This window comes from Phocoena sinus, chromosome 10 (assembly GCF_008692025.1).
Source record: "Phocoena sinus isolate mPhoSin1 chromosome 10, mPhoSin1.pri, whole genome shotgun sequence".
NCBI classification, from domain to species: domain Eukaryota; kingdom Metazoa; phylum Chordata; class Mammalia; order Artiodactyla; family Phocoenidae; genus Phocoena; species Phocoena sinus.
Genome location: NC_045772.1, coordinates 87,874,570 through 87,897,455, shown reverse-complemented (window position 1 = coordinate 87,897,455; position 22,886 = coordinate 87,874,570). Strand labels below are relative to the sequence as shown.

Sequence of the window (22,886 nt, the reverse complement as noted above, 5' to 3'; positions counted from 1 at the left end):
ACATCTTTCTAGTAATTACTGGAAAAGCAATACATGCTGATGATAAATTCAGGCAGTTTTTATAAAGGGGCGTAAGAGGACTGAAAAAGTTCCTATGCTTTCAGCCCCACTAGTGACAATTTCTTATTCTATGATGACTACACAGTATTGTATTATATAGGTGTATCATAATATATTTCATTAATTTCCTATTTTCAGTGGTTAGTTTTCTAATCCTTTTTGTTAAAATAATTTAATTCTATGATAAACATCCTTGAACATGAATTCCTTAGGACATTTTGTTTTTAGATAAGTTCACAGTTGTATTGCTGGGTCAGTGAGTTTGAATTTTTAAATTTTGACATTTTATAGTAAGGTATTTTTAGATTAAATTTAGTGGGAGGGTGCAAAGTCTTTATAATTTTAATGTTGTCCTAAGAAATAATTTTTTTGCCACTTGAATATTCTATGGCTAAATACTAAAATAAAATCAATAGTAATAATAGTGTTAATAATAATTATAGCTTATAATTTATAAAAGAAAGCAGTGAGGTTTTTGCTTTCATTTAAATCAAAGGATTTGTTATAGAAACACATATTAATATTTTATATTAGAAGTGTTCAGAATATTCCCTAAAGAAAGAATATAGGAAAACTTAAGTATTTTTTATGGAATTTTTTTCTTTCACTCTTCAGTTTTACCATCATTTTTTGAAAGGAAGAGAAAAGCAAAATTTTCTCTCTCTCTCTCTCTCTCTCTCATAGCTTATTTTGAGTTAATCATTGGTTTTTCACTGGGAAAACACTTCAGTAAATGTCATAAAACTTCCATCTGAATTTGCCAAAATATGTTTCTCTGTCTTTCCAAAGACTGAATTGTTAACCTCATTTGTAAGAAAATCCTTAATGTGTTTTGAGCAGACAGTTTAATAGTTAGCTACATATTAAAACACACAGCCAATACCCCTTTCCCACTCTGTGATTCCAATGTGTACCAAAGGTTACTATTTTAAACTCTCAGACTTAACAGATAGGGTCTTGCACAAAGTGAAAATCAATCTTTTATAGATTCAAAATGGAACCTTTACTTTCTAAAGTGTGTTGGCTACTCTTCCTTCTCTAGGATTAGCAGGTATTGAGATACTGATATGTTGAGAATATGCCAGGGAAACAATTTCTAGGAGCAAAAACTTTTTGGCATTGAAAGAAGAGGATTTACTATAACATATGTGCTTTTGGAAATTAACCAAGATTGAGTTATGTGTGTGCCAGCTTCAAAACAGCACTGAGAATGTACTTTCCTTCAGGGCAAAGGAAAGAAATGTAATCTTGATTATTCAAATTAGATATCCCTTTTAAGAACAGAATGAGTAGATTTTTCTGGGGTCAAAAAGTAGTCTTACTTTTGTTCCCATATTATGAATTTGCACACTTCCATTTAAGTAAATTCCCCCCCACCCCGCAAAAAAAAATTAGTCATCTGATGTACATCAGAGATCTTTTAAAAGCAATTGTACTATGATGCAATCATTTCTGGGAAAGTGCAGGAAGTTCACAATTAGGTTTATTGCTTTAGCAATTGCTTTGTATTTATGTTGAAATGCAAGTTTGTTTTAATATAAAATGGAATTATTATACATTTACCTTAGTTTAATGTTCTTCCTTATTACAGAACTTACACTTAAGTAATTTGAATGAGAGGACAGGACAGGTTGTTACTCCAACTTTCAATTTACTCCCACTGGAAAGTTTTTAAACATTAAATTGCTTTACTTAACAAATACTTAGTGAGCTCCTACTATGTGCTAGGCAAGCTCTGATTTTTTTTCTGCCAGCATCTTGGTAGATGATTTTAAAGTGATAACCACTAATTTATGCATTATTCTTCCATAAGAAATGGGTTTCTATTTAATTTTAACTCTCCTTCCGTATAAGAGTGTTATATTGAACCTTTTTGGGAAAATGTTTTCTGTTGAGGCAAAGAAAATGGGTAAGTTATGGGTAAAACAGATTTTTCTTGAACATGAAATTGCTGGACGTAATTCATCCCTTCAAGTCATTTCCGTGAAGACAATATTTTTTTTTTCTTGCAATGTTTTAAGATTTAAAGGAACCAAAATTATAAGGCACCATCTCTCTATGCACTTTCTAATTCGACCTTTCAGTTTTAGGATATATTCCTTGTCAGATTGCTTTGTGAATTTAAAGAATAAAGCACTTAAACATTTCATCTTGTAAGAATGTAGGCCTTGTGAATAAATTTAGATAGAAATTTTGTTCCAAGTATTATATTAGCAAGGTAGTGATGAAATAGTACTTGAAATTATAGGGGGAAAAACTAGGCGGTGTAATTAGACGAGTACTGTAGTAAGTACGGAAGGGTCAGCATTCACAGTTACTTTGGAAAAACGTAGCTGGCTTTTTCATTTCCTTTGAGTGTTTACAGTCTTGGTGTGTCATCGCATCCCAGTATTTTCAAGTAGCAGTAGGATGCTGTTACATCACCTTGAGCTTAAAATATTCTTATTTGAACATTAATTGCTAGAATAACAAAATGTTTTTCTAAAGCTATTTTACTCATACGTCAGAAGCAAAGAAATTCTAGTTTTATTTTTCTATATGTCTTGTAACTACACAATTTTTGCTTCATCTTTTAAAAGAGTAACATTGTATCATGTAAATACTATTCCTCATGTTGATTTTCTGGTTAATTGAGAATGTGTTTTGTGTATGAAAAACAAAAAAGGCATTTCATTGAAAAATGTTTTTATAGAGGTATAGCGTAGAAAAATAACCAATTTGTGTGTGTTTTAAAATTTATGTTAAAGCATTGAATTTATACACTGAATTTAAGCTTGGCTTCACTATGTGTATCTGGTTTTAATAATAAAGTGTAATCAACTAAAATTTGTACAAAATATCAAAATAACTCCTTGTTATTTTTTTTTAAAAGATGTTTACCACTGTCTTAATATTTTCATCATTTCTTAAACTTTTACTTTCTTATGTTCTGTTCCTACATTTGTTTGGTGCTTTGGGGCATAATTAATAAAAGTAGTTCTTTGTCACGAGTCATGTTCAGACTTTATATGAATCATTTGTTTAGAACTTGCACAAGTGCATTGTCTCATAGAAATAATTTGTAGATAAATCAGCCAACTTGTGATGTGTAATACTGATAGTACTGGAAAACTTAATTCATCTGCAGTATTTTTGGGGGCAGATACATCCCTCTACTGTAACATTGTAAGGATTCTCCTTTGCCTTCCCCCTCCCTTCTTAATCAAGTGTGATGGAAACCTCTTTCTCTAGCTCTAAGCTTCAGCAGATGGCTCCTGGGCTTCCTGTAGGGTCTCCAGTGGAGTTTTGTTCTGGGTACATGGAATCTGGGGAGAAGAACCATGTGAATATGAACAAACCTGGGCTTCCCATTTGGACACTTCTTAGTATGAACTAGGTGCTTGAGAACTAACCAAGTTAGTATCGAGGACTAACCAGCAGGTCCTCTATCTTCACTGTTCTCTATTCACCCAGTGCTTCTTTTCTTCCTGGCCCACTTCCAATGGGGACACAGTCTTACTCTTTCTTCTTCCTTTCCTGGAGCAGTTTCATAGCCCATGTGCTGGTTTCTCCAAGTATGAGTGTGTGTGTATGTGTTTCCCTTTATTCATTCCTTCTTTCCTTCCAACACTAGGAAGATGAGAAATCAAAACTCTTTCTGCAGCCCACCTCCCTTCCCAGCCCATTCCCTCCACTGCCCACCTCTCCCTATCCGACTGTCTCCTTGTTGTTTGATAGACCCCCTTCTATCAGTTGTAGCCACACAGGTTATGGGTCTTTGGGCATTAAAAAGCTATGATTTGTCCAATTGAGAGTGACACGCTGACTACCCTAGACATTTTATCACTGATATTGGTGTTAGGGTTTAAGGAGCAAAGAGTCACAAAAGACACTTCAGAGTTTAGGAGAGGAAATGTATTTAGAGGCTGTGAATGTGAATATAAATAATAATCATATTTGAGGGGAGAGGAGAAAAGGGATGCAGAATTGGCCATAGGTTTTCCTCTTTGCCCTCTTTCTCTTCCCAAGTTCCTTGCATTTGAAGCCAGGCAGGATGGAAGAGGGGTGTGAGGAGGACAGACTGGGAAAGAGGAGAGAAAGAGGGGGGGAACCTCTTGGAATAGAGCAAAGTCTGCAGGGTCTTAACCGTCCTTTGAAACAGAAGTTCTTAACCTTTTTAAAATCTGTATTACACACACGCGCCCAGCTGTATGATTGTAGAGCAGGCCGATTATATGGAAATACAGGTAGGACAATTTTCAAACATACTTGTGATGCAGTAATATCTATATCACATTAAATAAAGTCTGAAAGTGAGTCTGATAACTGGTAATTTTGGAGTGGCAATGAGTGTAAATGATATTTCAGGATATCTGCAGTGAATATAATACGATATAAAATATCTGAATTTTCTTGTTGATAAAAATCAGAGGTGCCGCTAATACAAGTGTGGCCTGTTGTCTATATTCATAATTAAAGGAAATGTTAAATTTCAGTTAGAGATCAGTGATGGCAAAGAATAATTTTTTTCTTGCCTAACTTAGTGGATTTTCTGAATTCCATCCCTAGATCTCTGTATTCCCCCCGATACCTTGGAGTACTATTTGTATGTAGGCAAAAGAGCAAATTGGAGTCTATCTTCACCTTGTAGCCCCTTCCCAATGAAATAAATTATACCTGTAAATATAAAACGCAGGGAACGATTGTCATATGTAATAAATTATTAAGGAATTTGTAATCTTCCATCAGAAGCTGTTTTGCATATCAACAAACATCTACTGAGTGCCCGCGAAGCCAGGCACCGATCTAGGTACTTTTAGATAATTTATCTGATTTTGTATATTTTCTCTTATTTATGGGTAGCATTTAACATGTGCCTTTTTAAAAAGACATGTGAGGGGTTTCCCTGGTGGTGCAGTGGTTAAGAATCTGCCTGCCAATGCAGGGGACGCGGATTCGAGCTGTGGTCTGGGAAGATCCCACATGCCGCGGAGCAACTAACTCTGTGTGCCACAGCTAATGAGCCTGCACTCTACAGCCTGCGAGCCACAACTACTGAGCCCGCGAGCCACTACTGAAGCCCATGCACCTAGAGCCCGTGCCCTGCAACAAGAGAAGCCACCGCAATGGGAAGCCCACACACCGTAATGAAGAGTATCCCCTGCTCACTGCAACTAGAGAAAGCCCACACGCAGCAACAAAGACCCAATGCAGACAAAAATAAATAAAATAAATACATTTATAAAAAAAAGTGAGATTCCCTTTTGCGAGAGCACCAGAATCAAAACTAACTGCTGAACAATCATTGACTGGAAGACACTGGTACTCACCAAAAAAGATACCCCACATCCAAAGACAAAGGAGAAGCTGCGGTGAGACGGTAGGAGGGGTGCAATCACAATAAAATCAAATCTCATAACTGCTGGGTGGGTGACTCACAAACTAGAGAACACTTATACCACAGAAGTCCACCCACTGGAGTGAAGGTTTTGAGCCCCACGTCAGGCTTCCCAACCTGGGGGTCTGGCAGTGGGAGGAAGAATTCCTAGAGAATCAAACTTTAGAAGGCTAGAGGGATTTGATTTCAGGACTTCGACAGGACTGGGGGAAACAGAGACTCCACTCTTGGAGGACACACACAATGTAGTGTGCTCATCGGGACCCACAAGCAATGACCCCATATGAGACTGAACCACACCTACCTGCTAGTCTTGGAGGGTCTCCTGCAGAGGTGGGGGGTGGCTGTGGCTCACTGTGGAGACAAGGACACTGGCAGCAGAAGTTCTGGGAAGTACTCCTTGGCGTGAGCCCTCCCAGAGTCTGTCATTAGCTCCACCAAAGAGCCCAGGTAGGCTCCAGTGTTGGGTTGCCTCAGGCCAAACAACCAACAGGAAGGGACCCAGCCCCAACCATCAGCAGACAAGCGGATTAAAGTTTTACTGAGCTCTGCCCACCAGACCAACACCCAGCTCTACCCACCACCAGTCCCTCCCATCAGGAAGCTTGCACAAACCTCCTAGATAGCTTCATCCACCAGAGGGCGGACAGCAGAAACAAGAAGAACTACAATCCTGCAGCATGTGGAACAAAAAACACATTCACAGAAAGATAGACAAGATGAAAAGGCAGAGGGGCTACATACCAGATGAAGGAACAAGATCCAGCAATCCCACTACTGGGCATAAACCCAGAGAAAACCATAATTCAAAAAGACACATGCACCCCTATGTTCATTGCAGCACTATTTACAATAGCCAGGTCATGGAAGCAACCTAAATGCCCATCGACAGACGAATCGATAAAGAAGATGTGGTACATATACACAATGGAATATTACTCAGCCCTAAAAAGGAACGAAATTGAGTCATTTGTTGAGACGTGGGTGGATCTAGAGACTGTCATACAGAGTGAAGTAAGTCAGAAAGAGAAAAACAAATACCATATGTTAATGCATGTATGTGGAACCTAGAAAAATGGTACAGATGAACCAGTTTGCAGAGCAGAAGTTGAGACACAGATGTAGAGAACAAACGTATGGACACCAAGGGGGGAAAACCGCGGTGAGGTGAGGATGGTGGTGTGCTAAATTGGGCGATTGGGATTGACATGTATACACTGATGTGTATAAAATTGATGAGTAGGGCTTCCCTGGTGGCGCAGTGGTTGAGAGTCCACCTGCCGATGCAGGGAACACGGGTTCGTGCCCCGGTCCAGGAGGATCCCACGTGCCACAGAGCGGCTGTGCCCGTGAGCCATGGCCGCTGAGCCTGTGCGTCCGGAGCCTGTTGCTCCGCAACGGGAGAGACTACAACAGTGAGAGGCCTGCGTACCGCAAAAAAAAAAAAAAAATTGATGAGTAATAAGAACTTGCAGTATAAGAAAACAAACAAACAACTAATACTAAACTTTCTTTGGGTTATTTGTATGGAAATACGTTAATATAGATGTTTCAGACATTACGTGAAATTTCTAAAAATCTTATATATTCTGGTATAATGTTACAAGTCATAATTCTAGTTGTTACTTTAAAATATATATCTCAGAAATAACTTAAATTCCTTGTCAATTGCATTATTATGAACTTTCATCAAATCTTTAACTGTGGTCATCTTTAAGTCTTTTGTCATTTACAGACAGTTCTGGGTGTACTCTGATGCTTTTGCAAAAATGTTCCTATAAAAGGGTTTCATCTTTAAGGAATCCATGGAAAAGACTCTGACAAGTACAGGTTTCTGGTAACTGACTATACTGCTGAACTGAATGAATAAGCATTTTCAGAACTCTAATGGAAAACTGATGAATTCATAAAAGTGCTAACAAAAGATCAAGATACAAAAAAATTAATTACATGGGAGTCAGTGAGGTGATGAGGATGATTATAATTTTTGTGAGTTTCTGTTTGAATAATAATAATAAAAAATCCCACAGGGACTCAGAGGCAAAAAATACACAAATCAATTTTCACTGCAAAATAAAGGAGCCATTACGGTGGAGGATTGCTGGACTGAATGTCAATATTATGACATAATATGAGTGTGTTTCGTGTTTGGTAATTGCAATCATCGTTGCTTTTGTTGTGTTCATCCACTACAATGCTTGGTGTCAGTTTATTTATCTCTTGTAAAAATAAAATACAGTGTGTGTGTGTGTGTGTGTGAAAAAAAAGCAAACAAATAAAATATGATCATCTCAATAGATGCAGAAAAAGTTTTTGACAAGGTTCAACACCAATTTATGACAAAAACTCTCCAGAAAGTGAGCATAGAGGGAACCTACCTCAACATAATACAACAAACCCACAGCAAACATCATTCTCAGTGGTAAAAAACTGAAAGCGTTTCCTCTAAGGTCAGGAACAAGAGAAGGATGTCCACTCTCTCCACTATTATTCAACATAGTTATGGAAGTCCTAGCCATGGCAATCAGAGGAGAAAAGGAAATAAAAGGAATCCAAATTGGAAAAGAAGTAAAACTGTCACTGTTTGCAGATGACATGATACTGCTATACATAGAAAATCCTAAAGATGTCACCAGAAAAATGCTAGAGCTAATCAATGAATGGGTAAAGTTGCCGGGTACAAAATTAATGCACAGAAATCTCTTGCATTCCTATACACTAACAACAAAACATCAGAAAGAGAAATTAAGGGAACAATCCCATTCCCCATTGCAACAAAAAGAATAAAATACCTAGGAATAAACCTACTGAAGGAGGTAAAAGACCTGTACTCAGAAAACTATAAGACACTGATGAAAGAAATCAAAGATGACACAAAGAGATGGAGAGATATACCATGTTCTTGGATTGGAAGAATCGATATTTGGAAAATGACTATAGTACCCAAAGCGATCTCCAAATCAGTGCAATCCCTATCAAATTACCAGTGGCATTTCTCACTGAACTAGAACAAAAAATCCTAAAAGTTGCATGGAGACACAAAAGACCTCGAATAGCCAAAGCAATCTTGAGAGAAGAAAATGGAGCTGGAGGAATCAGACTCCCTGACTTCAGACTATACTACAAAGCTACAGTAATCAGGACAATATGGTACTGGCACGAAAACTGAAATACAGATCAATGGAACAGGATAAACAGCCCAGAGATAAACCCACGCACCTATGGTCAACTAATCCATGACAAAGGAGGCAAGGATATACAGTGGAACAGACAGTCTCTTCAATAAGTGGTGCTGGGAAAACTGGACAGCTCCATGTAAAAGAATGAAATTAGAACACTACCTAACACCATACACAAAAATAAACTCAAAATGAATTAAATACCTAAATGTAAGACTGGACACTATAAAACTCTTAGAGGAGAACATAGGAAGAACACTCTTTGACATAAATCACAGCAAGATCTTTTTTGACCCACCTCCTAGAGTAATGGAAATAAAAACAAAAATAAATGGGATCTAATGAAACTTAACAGCTTTTGCACATCAAAGGAAAGTATAAACCAGATGAAAAGACAGCCCTCAGAATGGGAAAAAATATTTGCAAATGAATCAATGGACAAAGGATTAATCTCTAAAATATATAAATAGCTCATGCAGCTCAATATTAAAAAAGCAAACAACCCAATCGAAGAATGGGCAGAAGACCTAAATAGACATTTCTGCAGAGAAGACATACAGATGGCCAAGAGGCATATGAAAATCTGCTCAGTATCACTAATTATTAGAGAAATGCAAATCAAAACTACAACAAGGTATCACCTCACACCAGTTAGAATGGGCATCATCAGAAAATCTACAAACAACAAATGCTGGAGAGGGTGTGGAGAAAAGGGAACCCTCTTGCACTGTTGGTGGGAATGTAAATTGATACAGCCACTATGGAGAACAGTATGGAGCTTCCTTAAAAAACTAAAAACAGAACTACCGTAGGACCCAGCAATCCCACTACTGGGCATATACCCTGAGAAAACCATAATTCAAAAAGAGTCATGTACCAAAATGTTCATTGCAGCTCTATTTACAATAGCCAGGACATGGAAGCAGTCTAAGTGTCTATCATCGGATGAATGGATAAAGAAGATTTGGCACATATATACGATGGAATATTACTCAGCCATAAAAAGAAATGAAGCTGAGATATTTGTAGTGAGGTGGATGGACCTAGAGTCTGTCATACAGAGTGAAGTAAGTCAGAAAGAGAAAAACAAATACCGTATGCTAACACATATATATGGAATCTAAGAAAAAAAAGAAAAAAGCATGGACTTGAGGATATGGGGAGGCGGAAGGGTAAGCTGTGACAAGTGAGAGAGTGGCATGGACATATATACACTACCAAACGTAAAATAGATAGCTAGTGGGAAGTAGCCGCATAGCACGGGGAGGTCAGCTAGGTGGTTTGTGACCACCTAGAGGGGTGGGATAGGAAGGGTGGGAGGGAGGGAGATGCAAGAGGGAAGAGATATGGGAACATATGTATATGTATAACTGAATCACTTTGTTATACAGCAGAAACTAACACACCATTGTTAAGCAATTATACTCCAATAAAGATGTTTAAAAAAAAAAAAGACACATGCACCCCACTGTTCATTGCAGCACTATTTACAATAGCCAGGTCATGGAAGCAACCTAAATGCCCATCGACAGACGAAGGGATAAAGAAGATGTGGTACATATATACAATGGAATATTACTCAGCCATAAAAAGGAATGAAATTGGGTCATTTGTAGAGACGTGGATAGATCTAGAGACTGTCATACAGAGTGAAGTAAGTCAGAAATAGAAAAACAAATGTATATTAATGCATGTATGTGGAACCTAGAAAAAGGGTACAGATGAACCGGTTTGCAGAGCAGAAGTTGAGACACAGATGTAGAGAACAAACATATGGACACCAAGGGGGGAAAACCGCGGTGAGGTGGGGATGATGGTGTGCTAAATTGGGCGACTGGGATTGACATGTATATACTGATGTGTATAAAATTGATGACTAATAAGAACCTGCTATATAAAGAATAAAGAAATAAAATAAAGGCAAAAAAAAAGTCACAAGACCTTTCCCTTAACAAGGGAAACAAAAACAAACAAAAGACGTGAAATGATTGACAAAGCACAATGCAAAATACGATACAAATGAAATCAGAGGTAAGTTAGCTTGACCAACATCATAGCTAGCTAACTAGGCACAAGAGTTTGAACCCACCTATGTTTGTCTTTCCGCCGTCCTGTCTGGGGTGGAGGTGTTTATGCCCCCAAATGTTACGTCTGCTGTCTGTTGCTGGTGAGTTCCAGTGTCCTCTGGAAAACTGTGGCTGACTTCTTGTTCATGTTTTCCATTCCAAGTTTTTCAGTGTGGGTACTCACCCAGATCTTCTTATCCGCTCTTTGGGGCAAATAACTCTGGCATTTGGGGCCGTTATAAATTTCTAATTTCTGAGTCTCACTTTGGTCCTCAGTAATACTCAGTGACCCTTTAAATGGTTTCTAATACCTCTTCAGAGGTTATCCAACAACCCCTGTCCCTTCTTTCTCTAGAGAAGAGTAAGGCTGCCTGATAAGAATTTTGTTTTCTTTCACCACCCAAACCAAGATACACAGTTTTATCCCATCTTTGCTTCCATTCTGTCTGTTTAAAGGAGTGACCTTTATTCTTTTCTTCCAAGAGAAACTCTTCTTCCCCTTCTGTTGTTGATCCCGTTGCAACCCCGAAGTCTCAAGTGTTGCTTATATCAGCAGCCCCCAACCTTTTTGGCACCAGGGACTGGTTTCGTGGAAGAGAATATTTCTACGCACCAGTTGGGGAGGGGGGATGGTTCAGGAGGTAATGCGAGCGATGGGGAGCCCCACATGAAGCTCTTCTTCTCAAAAACAGCCAATTAAAGAACCTCCTGCTAGGAGGTAAAAACAAAAACGAAAACAACCTTGCTCTTTCCTCCATGAAGACTCTGGTTTGGGGGACACACGCATCCACTCAGAATGTGCAAAATACCTTAAAGGTTATGGTTTTGGAGCTGCTGAAAAATTTTTTCCTGGTAGGGTGAGGATGATGTTCCCACAGGTGGACAGATTACCTTGTCTTCTAGGAAGTATCATGTGAAGTTTGGTTTTCTTATTTAGTATTCTGTAAGTGGCTTTGTAAGGAGTATGAACTCATACCATTAAGTCAGGCTTACATGCATGCATCCTTATACCTGGTCCATCCCTGATGCTTGGCACACGTTTGTTGTTTTATTTAGAAACCTAGGATGTGAGTGCTTCACTTCTTTGTTGTTTAACCCTTGTTTCCTTTCAATCATATAGTAAAGCTTCAATCAAAAGCATCTTATTTCTGAATAGGAACCTTTTATGTTAGCATCTTAGACATCATTTTTACAGATTTTGGGAGAGTGTTTAGTGTTTAGCTCACATCCTTAATCAGTTTTACATAGGCAGTGATGGAATCTTTGACATTCAGAGATAAGGTCTGAAGCATAGAGTATAGAAAAGAGCTCAAACTAGAAACCTGTAATACCTGTTCAGCTTGTGCGGTAACCAAGACAGGGCAGGTTCTCTGCAGCATCTACTCTGGGGAACTTCCTACACTTAGTGATTTATAATGTCTTGTATTCTCTCGAACTTCTGTATGTTTTGGTCAGACTATTTAAACACAGACCACATTAGCGGGTGTGGCGACATCCTAGTTACACTGTTACAGTTATAAAGTTACAGTTACAGTTATAAAGAGGGTTCCCAAAAGGGAAAGTAATTAGTATAGTCCCAGGTACCATTATTTACCTGCCCTTTCAAGTTGTAAAATATATAGAAGTGTGGAAGATTTAGTAACTTTTCAGTAGCAAAGATTTATTGAAGGTTAACTCTGGAGGCACCATGATTGGACCCTTAGGGAATACAACATTGGGAAGAGATCCCATTCCTAAGGGGATATGCATGTGTAGACAGGTTTACAGACTAGGAAATTGGATTTCACTAAGAAACTCTTTATTTCATCTTGAACAAGTAGTGAACAGGGTGTTGTGATGTAAATCCGAAGGTAGCTGCCCGTTCTTCACTGGACGCCAGGCTCACTGGCTTTTATGTTGCTCCTCCCACCCCTCCCTTACTTCCTGTAAAAAAGGAATGGAGGGCTTCCCTGGTGGTGCAGTGGTTGAGAGTCCGCCTGCCGATGCAGGGGACACGGGTTCGTTCCCCGGTCCGGGAGGATCCCACATTCCGTGGAGCGGCTGGGCCCGTGAGCCATGGCCACTGAGCCTGTGCATCCGGAGCCTGTGCTCGGCAATGGGAGAGGCCACAACAGTGAGAGGCCCGCGTACCACAAAAAAAAAAAGGAGTGGAATATTGGCAATTGCATTTAGTGTTCCCATTATACTTATTTTCACATTTTACTTTCATGAGTGACTCATTTGAACTTAAAAATATGATTTAGAAATTAGGCATTTTAACTCCAGCTCTTTGCTTTGTATTGACATCAGCTATATTAATATTTATCCTGGACCAAAGGACTCCTCTTATTCAGCTCTTAGGAGGAAACCAGTCGGGACCCCTGCTTATCCTGCTGCCTTGCAAGGCAGAGGCTTCTGCATCATCTTCAAGCAAGGGGTCAGCACTAGCCTTTCTTGGGGAGAAGTGGGGCCAGAGAGTTCCAGGGCATCTGGGAATTCAGAATCATTAGTGGACGGACACAGATGTCCACATCCCAAGCCTCAGCATCTCACTCCTTAAAAAAAAAAAAAGAATTCCCTTTCACTCTTTTCAGAAATAAATAATATTCTGAAATTATGGTGCCCAGCATTTTCAGCTAACTGTTGTGATACTTGTTAGTACAACGATTTTTCAGTTGGTCAGTTTGATTTTAGAAGTAATTATGAGAAACTACTATGTTTATTACCAAGTGCTCTGGAATACCCATTTACTATTTAAAAACCTAGTTTTTATTAAGATCTGATTTTTTTTTTTTTAGGTCTACCTACGTTTAAGCTACGTATTTAAAGACCATTGTACCTAGTAAATGACAAAACTATTTTTAGAAGCAAGGTATTTTGTGATTAAGAAGATAGACTTTGGAATCAGAAAAACCCAGTTTGAATTCCAGCTTTAACCTTATTAGCTGTGTTTTAACCTTATTAGCTGTGTCCTTGGGCAAGTCATTTAACCTCTGCATCTCAGTTTCCTCATCTATGAAACGGTTAATAACATCTAATTTATAGGATTGTTGTAAGGGCCAAGTGACGTAAAGTATGAATAGTACAAAGTAAGTTCTCAATAAGCGATGGCTGTTTTTTTCTGGCCATTCCTTTATGTAAGTTGAATAAAAGTAAAAGATGGGCACTTTTCTTTTAATAGAATTTGTTGCATGAACAGAAGGTATTTATAGCATGAGTAGAAGGTATGAGCAGTTAGATCTCTTAAAATATATACTTAGGGCTTCCCTGGTGGCGCAGTTGAGAGTCCGCCTGCCGATGCAGGGGGCGCGGGTTTGTGCCCCGGTCTGGGAGGATGCCACATGCCGCGGAGCGACTGGGCCCGTGAGCCATGGCTGCTGAGCCTGCGCGTCCGGAGCCTGTGCTCTGCGACGGGAGAGGCCATGGTAGTCAGAGGCCCGTGTACCGCAAAAAAAAAAAAAAAATATATATATATATATATATATATATATATATATACTTAAACTCTTTCAGGTGTTTTATGACACGGAATTTTAGAAATCGACTTAACTAAAGGAAGCAAAGAATGTTAAGAGTGTGTTTTCAATAGATACTTACATAAAGCATGCTATGTTCCAGGTTTTTGTACTTTTATAAATATTAATACAGTTAATCCTTGTAACTAGGAAGTAGATACTATTGTTTTCGACATGTTACAGAAGGAAACTGGGGCAAAAGGAGATGAGTGACTTCCCAAGGTCACACAGGTGATATCTGGTCCCAAAGTGCTTACTCTTAATGTGACACTATACAGCCTCTCCTAGTGCACTTTTTTTTTTCTATAAATTGTGTGTGGGCTTTAAAAAAAAAACAGTAACAGTTCTTTCCTAATGCCAAAACATAAAAGAAGTCCCAGGTTAGGACAGGGTTGAAGAAAGTTTAATCTAAATTTAATACTTGATTTAATATTATCTAGCTTATTCCAGGTAATATTGACCTCGTTGAAACGTACTGCAGCCATGCAAATACATCATGGTACTAAATGTCTTGTTCCTGATGTTTTATACCTAAATGGCCAAAGATACCAGTGTTACCTAATTATGTCTGCTTTTGCCTCCGTTTTTCATTTGAGTGTCTGGCTATCTTCTCCTGGGTGGGATCTTTGTGTCTGTACTCAACTTTCGCACACTGTTGATTATCACCCCTAAATGGTCTGCCACATCCCAAATTTGTCCTTTTGTACCTCAGCTGACTAGTGACTGTGAGCCAGGAACTTGCGTCCCTGGCACCTACTCAAAGACTGTCAGCTGTTCAGGAGAAGTTCCAGATCATGCAGTTTACCAGTTAAGTGTCAGGTTTCTGTGTTGGTAGCTATTATATGTAACGATAAACAACTTAAAAATTAAAGCTCTGTGTATTTCACCTTTTCTCCCTTTCTTACTTTTGAAAGTAGTAGTGATCATGGCAGCGTCAATTTAGTCTTTCCTAATTATGTAGACCATTTGACCTGTGATTTGTCACTCTTCGTGACCCTTGTGTCTGTTACTGTGCAGTCCACCTTATATTTTGTTTAAATTGAGTTAGCAAATTTATCAAATAAGCCAGCTTTAAAACTTCTATACCTAGGGCCTTCCCTGGTGGTCCAGTGGGTAAGACTCCACGCTCCCAGTGGAGGGGGTGAGGGTTCGATCCCTGGTTGGGGAACTAGATTCCGCATGCGTGCCACGGCTAAGAGTTTGCATGCTCCAACTAAAAACAAACAAAAAACTTCTATACATTCTCTTTCCACTACGAAAAAATAAAAAGTGAAGGAAGTTGTTGTACATATTCATCCAGATAGATAATCCCTACTCTCTGTTTTCATAAACAGGATGATAACTGTTCACACACCCAGGCCCCACCTTACCTTACCCCATACTTACCCAGTTGTTGTATCTGTTCAGGATGGTTTCCCTTTTTGCAGTCCAGGCTTTGCCCATAGACCAGTGATGAAAGCAGTCTCTCCAGGGTAACCTTGGAGCCCTAATCTGATCTCAGATTCTTCTGGGAACCAAGGAGAGCTAAAATGTGTCATTCAAAAGGGGTGAACTGAATGTAGCTTCCTTACGCAGAAGACGGATAAAAGTGGCAGTAGATGCAGTCGCTTATTTGATTCAGGAAACCGCAGAAAGAATTCTTGATTTGGTGTTGGCATCACGCTTACGTGAGACTCTGCAGGTCTTCTGAGGCTTCTTTTTTTTTTCCACTTTGGAAATGGCTGTGGGCAGATTCGTTCTTGCAGAGGTAACGTTTTTATAGTCCTTAGCTATGCTGACAGCTTCAGGTTTTGAAATCCTGTCATTTCCCTGTAGGTTTGACCCGAGATACTTTCATGCCACGGTCTTTCATTTCTTCCATTTTCTTTATTCACTTGATCGACCAGAAGATGTGAATTCAGCCTCTACTTTGCCCTAGGTTGTGTGTTCTTCACCAGGGTTACTGTGGTGAGCACAGGTGTCCTCATGGAGCCTTTGTTTTGGTGGGGGGGAGACAGTCAGTACATCAGCTGTCACACAGATCAAGGTCAAATTGCAAGTGTGATAAGCTTGGTGAAGGAGGGGCTCACAGTGTCCTAAGACCTAGTCTGCAGGGAGCTGACTGAATCAGACAGAGATCCACAGGATAAACGGGAATTATCCAGGCAAAGACAGAAAGGCAGCTCATTGTAGGCACAGGGAAACGTTTGCCCAAAAGCCCTCTGGAGGGAGGAAGTATGGTGGGTTTTTGTAGATGGAGAAGTCTGGGGCAAGCTGAGGCAGGGGAAGTAGGCACGGAATCATTACCAAACAGGATCAAGAAGGCCATGTTAAGGATTTTTGTGTTTGTCCTCAGAGCAGAAGAGTGCCAGCATCACATTTCTGTTTTGAAAACCTCATCCAGTGAGATGAGGTTAGAGAGGCCAGAATAGATGTAGAAAAATGAGTTAGGAGGCTATTGCAAATATCATTGCTACGAATTTTCAGATACAACATGGTGCCCATATTTCACTATCTTTGTGCTTTGTGTTGGGATTTCCCTGGTGGAAGCTTGTCTTTCCACCTGACTTGCAAAGGACTTTGAATCTACTTGGAAGTAGGTAAAGGGGAAGGTTACTTGAGACCCCTCACTATCTGGCCACGTGATCGCAGATGATTAACTGTCAGTCTTAGAGAATAAGCTCAGGTGTATTGAGGTCCAGGTGCTATCTTGCCTTCTGATGATTTCATTGGCTTCTTATTTATTTATTTGTCTATCAGATATGTGACTGGTGGTGGTGACGGTGGTGCTAGCAGCAGCAGCAGCAGTAGTGATAGTTGCAAGTGTACAGTATGTCAGACAGCGTCCTGGGTGCTGTGCATATAAACATCCATTTATTTCTTACACAGTCTCATGTGATGTTTGACCTTTTTTTCCCTCTACTTACAGATGAGGATGAGGCCCAGAGAGATTTATGAAATTGCAGAGCAGGGTTTGAACTCAGGCAGCTTACTTGTAGGAGCCAAGCTCTTAACCTTTCCTTTAAGTGGTGAAAGGTCAGAAGTGGCCAGTTAGTGAGGTTAGAGCCCGAGGTCACACTGCACAGTGTGTCGTGGATGCAGGACTCCAGCCCAGGCACTCTGATGTCAGAGCCCACGTGATATTTCCAAGTGAATTACAAGCATAGAGAGAATAGTTTTCTGTAAGTCAAAGAAGGTCAGGTTGCAAGTGTCTACAACTAACTCACTTTACAGAGTGGCGGCCGATTTTTTTTTTACTGTTTTCTAAACATTATTTTACATCATTGAGAACACATATATAGCTTTGAAATCACATGTCATTGTAGAGGTGCACTGTAATTAAACTTCCTTGAATTTTAGATAATAAATTATTTTATGTTGAGAATAATTAAAAGCATGTGGTACTTACCCACCAGAAGGGGGACAATGAAAAAGAAGTGTTGACAAGGATGTTGGAGCAGCTAGGACTCTCCTGTGCTGCTGGTGGGAGTGCAAATTGGCGCCATCACTTTGCCATGTTTAGTTTGGTCGTATTTACTAAAGCCGAACATATGCATATCCTGTGACCCAGTAATTCCTCTCTTATGTAAGTACACAACAGAAATATGAATATATGTTCACTAAAAGGCATGTATAATAACAGCAAAAAAAACCCTGGAAACTACTCAGATGCCCGTCAGTAGTAGGTAAACAAATTCAGGCATATTCACACAATGAGGTGCTATACAGCAATGAGAAAAAGAGTTTAAAACTGCATGCAACCATAGGGTTAAATAGCATAAAGATACGTTTTTATGCATATCTTTCTAGATCTTTTTAAATAGTTACGTGCACATATAGATTTCCTTAAAAAGTGAAACTGCTGGTATTCTACTCTACTAGTCAGGGTAGACGAAGCCATGTAGGCCTGAAATGTCATGGCACAGACACAGCAGTTTATTTTTCTCCCACACAGCAGCCCAGGGTAGATGCTCCAGCTGGGGGTAGGGTGGGGCTGTTTCCACTCCTCGCAGTGTTTCAGGAACTTGGTGTCTCTGCCACCGTTAGCATGTAGCTCCGAGGTTACAGCTCGGCTCATGTTGTGTTGCAGAGAACGTACTCACAAGGCACAGCAGACTGAGTGTGTCAGGAGGAAGGATGGGGGCGGAAATGTAGTCTACTGTGTGCCCAGGAAGAATGTACTTGAATAGTCCATAGTCTTTGCCGTGCACCTCATTTTTATTGTTCTTTTGTGGTTTTTTTTGCGGTACGCGGGCCTCTCACTGTTGTGGCCTCTCCCATTGCGGAGCACAGGCTCCGGACGCGCAGGCTCAGCGGCCATGGCTCACGGGCCCAGCTGCTCCGCAGCATGTGGGATCCTCCTGGACCGGGGCACGAACCCGTGTTCCCTGCATCGGCAGGCGGACTCTCAACCACTGCGCCACCAGGGAAGCCCCATTTTTATTGTTTTTTGATCTGTTTCCCACCCCCCCCCCCGCCACTTACTAGTAGTACATTGTGACGATCTTTTCACATCAATGAATAGAGATATATCTCACTCTGTTTTTTAATGGTAGTAGATTATTTCATTGAACGAATGGGATGATTATAATTTAACATGCTCGTATTGGCAGTTTTTGTTTGATTTATTTTTGCCAAGCATTAACAATGCTAAAGCAAATCCTTGATAAGAAGTGTTTTCAAAGAGTAAGTTATTAGAAGTAGAATTTGATGGGTCAAAAGGTAAGCCCATTTTTAAGGTTCCGTTACACATTCCTGTATTGGTCTCCAAATTGATTGTCTTCGGTATCTATTTTTGTTTGATAAATTAGTCATTTTCTTTTGATTTTTAATATGTTTTTCATTTGTATTTTGATTGTCATTTCTTTATTGCCGGAGAAGTTTTTGTTCTGTTGTAGTGAAATCTATCAGTCTTTTCCTTTTTTGATTTCTGTTTTTGGCGTCATGCTTGGATTTATTCTTGGCTTTTAAAAGTAGCTCTATTTCCTTCTGTATGTTTGTGTTTTTATTCTTCATATTTACATTTCTAGTCCACCTGGAAACGGTTTTGCATAGAGTCTAATCTGTTTTTGCCAAGTAGTTGGTTACTAGTCGCAGTAGAATTAACTTTTTAAAATGTATAGGATTGTATGAACACATATAAAACTATTATGAAGTATTTTAAATTATCCTTCTAATTAATGACTAGGATGGAGTACGGGAGAAAGTTTTCAGTTCTCTGGGCCGTTTGAAGCAGAGAGAGCCACATTGCCTCAAACATAAGGCAGCATCACTAAGCATTAAACACTGTATCGTGGAGAAGGTGAAGTCCCTTTCGTTGGCTCAGAGGGTATGGTATGCCCTTAGATTTAGGAAATCTTCTCCATACTCCAAGTTGGTCCCCAGTTATAGGTTTATCATCTAATTACATGAGGCTCTACTTGGCTGCCATTTCCTGTGCTCTTCATGCCATCTCACACCGAGTCATGGGGGAAGCGGGTATACCTGCGAGGCTGTGTGCTGAGTGAAGTTAAAATAGATTCTTTTTAGTGGAAATTGGGATCATGATAACTTTAGCGACTGTGGGTTTTTTTTTTTTCAACTTTGTTCTTTTTTTTAACATCTTTATTGGAGTATAATTACTTTACAATGGTGTGTTAGTTTCTGCTGTACAACGAAGTGAATCAGCTATACATATACATACATCCCCATATCTCCTCCCTCTTGCATCTCCCTCCCACCCTCCCTATCCCACCCCTCTAGGTGGTCACAAGCACTGAGCTGATCTCCATGTGCTATGTAGCTGCTTCCCACTAGCTATCTGTTTTACGTTTGGTAGTGTATATATGTCCATGCCGTTCTCTCACTTCATCCCAGCTTACCCTTCCCCCTCCCCATATCCTCAAGTCCATTCTCTAGTAGGTCTGTGTCTTTATTCCTGTCTTACTCCTAAGTTCTTCATGACATTTTTTTTTTTTAGATTCCATATATATGTGTTAGTGTACAGTATTTGTTTTTCTCTTTCTGACTTACTTCACTCTGTGTGACAGACTCTAGGTCCATCCACCCCACTACAAATAACTCAATTTCATTTCTTTTTATGGCTGAGTAATATTCCATTGTATATATGTGCCATATCTTCTTTATCTATTCCTGTCAATGGACACTTAGGTTGCTTCCATGAGGGACTGTGTTTTTAATGAGCACTTTATATTACTTTAATTTCCTTAACCTGTGTGACTATTCAAGTTACTATTAAAAATAACCGAAGTTCTTGAGCCTCTCTAGACATTATATTAACAACCCTCACCTTCGGTTTACATAACATGCTTTGAGCAAGTCTGTATATGTGCAACAACTGTAAGGTCTCTGGAAGAAGAAAGAGGAAATCTTGCTTGCTTGCTGTATTTTGCTTACTCAGCAGTCACGCCCAGCTTCTGTGAGCAACAGAAAGAGAAACAAAATTTGGTTCCTGGACTGGTGACTCAAGGGTCAGCTGGAACCACCTGTCCAGCCTCCCAGGCTCACAGTTAGTATTTGTTAAGGTTCCTTGTGCTGCCAGGACAGAAACTCAAGTCTAACCTCATCAAAAGAACTTATTTGTTAAAATGGGTCATTGAAAGGATTCTTGGGGAGCTTGCAGTCTTGCATGAATTGTTGCACAGGCAGATTTTGTGCGGGGCAGGAATCAAGGGCCCTAGCAGTAGGAGCTTCTGAAGCCTCTGGAGCGCTTTCAGTAAGGTGACTCAGCTCTGACCATCTCTTCACTGAAGCCTCAAATTCCCAAGAGAGAGAATCAGATTTGGTTGGTGGATGGGAGACAGAGCCATATGTGGTATCAATAGATTGAATCATAATAATTTGCTGTTATTGGGCTGTTCTTGAACCAAAAAAGGATTTTTTTATGCTTCAACTTTAACAGTATAGACGTGGCCTTTAGGGCTCTTGTAAGTGTCAGGAGAACTGTGGGGTGGTGAGCCTTCCCAACTATTGTCTATGACATATTCCTTTGATCTTCTCAACTCATCTGATTTCCTCACTTTTCCATTTTGCTATAAACACCAAGAAAAACTCTTAACCCTAGATCAGCTTCCCTATGCAGGGAAGCTAAATACTGCTGGGGAAAATGACAACCCTTGAGATGGCCCTCTTCCGCTTGTCGTTGGATGCTGGAGATCTTCCTAGGCGTCATCCTTCTGTAAGGCATCCTTGGTAGTTCTTGGGTTCTTTAAGCTTCTATATGTTGTCTCCCCCAACACCCAGCCCCTGAAGGAGATCTTGATTACTTTTGAACCGTAGAGTTCAATCCATTAAAGCCTTGTGTTTTGAATAGAGACAGCCTTCAGATTGGCTTCAGGATATAAGCTGTTGCAGATAAACAGAAGGAGCCAACTCCTGGCTGCCATTTTGCTTCATTTGTTTTGAAGTATTCTTGGCTGACTTAATGGTTTTTGAGATTTACTTTTCACTGAAATCATGTATTTGGATTCCATCAGTGGAAAAAAATTTTTTTCTGCTTTATGTGTAAATAGGCTATCATAATACAAAGTAAACTTCAGAGTTTGTACAGCCACAGTGAGTTATACCTTATTTACGCCATAGATGAAACAAATCAACTCTGGCAAGTACATTTGTGGAAACCACAAGACTCTGAAGTGGACGCAGTTTATTGCTGTGATTTACAAACTAATAGCTATCTAGCAATTTCTCTTGGGTAGGAAAAATAAAAATTTGGTACCAATATCTTGGCCTTTGTTTGAATGTTAAATTTACTTAAAATTCTGTATCTTCCCACGTATTCCTCTTCCCCCGTACACACACCTGCACACGTTCTGATTTTCATAATGCTTTACTACAAATAACATCAATAAGAAAGAGCTCTTCTTTCCCTTATAAGGGGAAGGGTGTAATAGTAGTGGGTAATGCCAAAATTTGAGATTTCTTTTAAAAATGTGTTATATTCAGAAATACACTTAAAGGTAAGTGAATGATAGTGAGATAGTAAATCAATTATGGTGAAATAGTAAATCAATATTCTGGAGTCAACTTGATGAAATGGAAAAAGCTGGGCTTTGGAATCAGCCAGACTTGGCTTCGAATCCCAGACCAGATTCTAAGCCATATAACCCCTTTGAGTCTCTTGTTTCTTTTTCTGCAAAGTGAGATTAACTGCTGTCACACAGGATTAAAGTAACATACTTTGAGTTCCTGGTACATAGTAGACATGCAAATAATGAGATGCAATAGTTATTATTTCAAAATAACTTATGAAAGATAAAACAAATTGCTTGGTTTATTTTATTCTGATAGTAGTCCTAGGAAGTATGTGTCATCTTTCTCTTCTTTTTACGCTTAAAGAAAAATTGGGTTATCCATAATGGGTTTAGCAGCTTGGCTGATGTCATACAGCTAGTTTAGACCCAGTGGTTAACTTAGACCAATTTTCAGCTTTATCTTTGGACCTAAGTAAAGGTCTATTTACAGATTATCAAGTTAAAAAAAAAAAAAAAGGGTTGGGGGGAAGTGGTTGTAAGCTAAAGCCACCACTAATGAATGGCGTTAGTGTTGCTTGCCTAGTTGGTTTCCGCTGATACTACATGGAAGGGAATCAGAGCCCTCTCTTCCTGTGCAGTACTGGGAGGGCCTCAAACACCTTCTGGCCTTTACCCATCCAGTTTACAGTGATTCGTATGACAGTGCTGAGTTGACTGCCTCTGTCTAGCAGTGGTAGACTCGAGTTTCACACTGACTT

General features: G+C 39.6%; 1 protein-coding gene and 1 long non-coding RNA gene across 8 annotated transcripts in view; both read left to right on the top strand.

The window, feature by feature from the left end:
• PLEKHA5 (pleckstrin homology domain containing A5) overlaps positions 1-22,886 on the top strand; it is a 245,304-nt gene that overhangs the window by 34,674 nt on the left and 187,744 nt on the right. The gene's annotated exons all lie outside the window — the stretch shown is intronic.
• Positions 6,628-7,009, top strand: LOC116760758. Its single transcript, XR_004351850.1, has 2 exons — positions 6,628-6,676; positions 6,897-7,009. It is a non-coding gene; the product is annotated as an uncharacterized LOC116760758 (long non-coding RNA).